A 2,770-nucleotide genomic window follows, 5' to 3' on the forward strand; every position below is an offset into this window, starting at 1 on the left:
GTATTCGCTTCGGTGTCTGTCTGTCAGTCAGTCAGTCTGTCCCCATAGAAGGACTTATCCAAACCTGGTCGACCTATATATCAAATTAAAGGTCTCTGTCCACAGCCTCGTTTCCTTGGATGCCTGTATGGGAGGGGCACCACAGGAAAGCTAACTGTTTGCCACATGTCAGAAGTTCGGTCCAACAAGAATGGATTAAAGCCACGATAGGGTTGGTGTTAGAGGGGTTGGTATTATGAGACTTTGTTTCACATTCAAATTAAAAGTTACTAGCCAAACAATTCCTTTCATCATCATCATCATCTTTTTCTAAAGGCTTCCCCTTGTCGTGATGGCAACATTGTTCTGTTCATTGTAGAAAATGTAAATGCAGTTTCTTTGTGTTATTATGTCACAACTTTGGTGCTCACTGCAGCATTGTAGGATTTTTCCCAATAAGTATCTCAATGGTTCACCACCAAGGCACTTCACATGGAATTAGTTACCGAGGCACTATCACCACCAAGGCACTTCACTTGGAATTAGTTACCGAGGCACTATCACCACCAAGCCACTTCACTTGGAATTAGTTACCGAGGCACTATCACCACCAAGGCACTTCACTTGGAATTTAGTTACCGAGGCACTATCACCACCAAGGCACTTCACTTGGAATTTAGTTACCGAGGCACTATCACCACCAAGGCACTTCACTTGGAATTAGTTACCGAGCTTACCTCCGCCGCTTTTCTCGCCTGTCTTGACAGATTTATTTTTCGTCGTGGTTTACCGCACACAATCCACGATTCGTAGAAGCCTAACCCATCCTTTGGGGCTGTCCAGCCCCTACACCTAAGCCTCAGTTTGGGCCTTTTGTGTATGGGGTTAGGCTGAACGCAATCCATAGTGACAACGGAACCAACTTTGTAGCCGCTGCCCGCGAACTGAAAGAAGTTTACACGGCTCTACAATCTCATTCCGATGAAATCAGCAGCGTGCTCGCATCTCGTCAGATCCATTGGAACTTTAATTGTCCCGCGGCTTCTAACTTCGATCCGACGTGGGTCGACTCGAGGAGAACATGTCTGCTTGTGTTTGGTGTGACGGAGCCGGAATCAGTGGATTTGAGTCAATATTATGAACAAGAATCAAGGAAGTGGTTGATTAATCATCTTTAATTCCTTTAAAGTGCAATACAATCTACATAATAAACCCCCGTAAACTTGGTCAACGCAGAGCAGACCGGTGTGCAAGTTGCACAGTACTGGCAGGATTCCATTTGATAGTTGGTGACCCTGGACACGTTAAGTGATGAAATCAGCAGCGTGCTCGCATCTCGTCAGATCCATTGAAACTTTAATTGTCCCGCAGCTTCTAACTTCAATCCGACCTGGGTCAACTCGAGAACATGTTTGCTTGTGTTTGGTGTGACGGAGCCGGAATCAGTGGATTTGAGTCAATATTATGAACAAGAATCAAGGAAGTGGTTGATAAATCATCTTTAATTCCTTTAAAGTGCAATACAATCTACATAATAAACCCCCGTAGACTTGATCAACGCAGAGCAGACCGGTGTGCAAGTTGCACAGTACTGGCAGGATTCCATTTGATAGTTGGTGACCCTGGACACGTTAAGTCAGTGACCCCTGCGCAAGACCCTTGGGGATTTTGACCGTTTGATTGACAAATTAATGCGATTCCTCAAAGAAACCCATGTCATCAGGGTGCAGATTTCAGTGGTGCGAGCAATTTCAATGAGAGTGAGAGGATCAAGAAAAAAGATGAGATTGATTGAGTGTGAAGATCGGCATGACCCTAATACATTGGTCATAAACCGTACATCTATTCAGCGTACGAGACGGGAAATCAGAGAAAAAAGCACTGGAAATCAAAGAAAGGTTCCAAGATGTTCCTTTGGAAGAAATTGTAATCCATTGGGATGGAAAACTCCTCCTGTCTATTACTGGAAAACAGTTGGAGGAACGTTTACCCATAATAATAACATCAAAAGACACGGAGCAAATTCTCAGTATACCAAACCTGGAAGCACTGGAAATCAAAGAAAGGTTCCAAGATGTTCCTTTGGAAGAAATTGTAATCCATTGGGATGGAAAACTCCTCCCGTCCATTACTGGAAAACAGTTGGAGGAACGTTTACCCATAATAATAACATCAAAAGACACGGAGCAAATTCTCAGTATACCAAACCTGCCTGATTCTACAGGAAAAAGCCAAGCTCAGGCAATCTATGAGGCTCTATTGGAGTGGGATCTCCTAGATAAAGTGACGGCCTTCTGCTGTGACACAACGGCGTCAAATTTGGGTAAATTCAATGGTGCCGCTGCTGCCCTGTTAGAAAGTATGACCTAACCTAACGGGCCTCCCTCTTCAGTTACAAGTCATGCAACCAGTACTCTGGATGAATCCATCATCACTTTCCTGAGAGATCCGGTCGTCGCTCTGAATCTTCAGTTTCGACTGGATCGACAGTCTGCTACGTTTGGCATTCTACAAGAACTAGCTGAGATCTGTTTGGTTTTCCAAGAAGAAACTCAAAGACATGTATGGTGCAGTCAGGTTAGATGATGAGGCACATTTTATCGTGTCAAAGCTCATACCTCGTACGAAGTCACGGGACATTGGGCTCACTGAAATTAAAGCCTTGGATCCAATACATGTTTATGAATATCTATGTTCATTTATCATCTATGCGTGTTCCTTCAATGTAGGACCTCATGAGAACTTTGATGTAACAATGTGGATCATGATTACTCCACCAAATGAGCTTCCT

The 2,770-nt window shown here is 43.9% G+C and overlaps 1 long non-coding RNA gene across 1 annotated transcript; it reads right to left on the minus strand.

Moving 5' to 3' along the window:
• Nucleotides 1–1,739: 1,739 nt before the first annotated feature.
• Nucleotides 1,740–2,365, minus strand: LOC113470833. The gene is made up of 2 exons (XR_003393744.1): nt 2,188–2,365; nt 1,740–2,019 (listed from the first exon to the last, which is right to left on the minus strand). It is a non-coding gene; the product is annotated as an uncharacterized LOC113470833 (long non-coding RNA).
• Between the last annotated feature and the right edge of the window lie 405 nt (nt 2,366–2,770).

Source organism: Diaphorina citri, unplaced genomic scaffold, assembly GCF_000475195.1.
Source record: "Diaphorina citri unplaced genomic scaffold, Diaci psyllid genome assembly version 1.1 scaffold1862, whole genome shotgun sequence".
Classification (NCBI taxonomy): Eukaryota; Metazoa; Arthropoda; class Insecta; order Hemiptera; family Psyllidae; genus Diaphorina; species Diaphorina citri.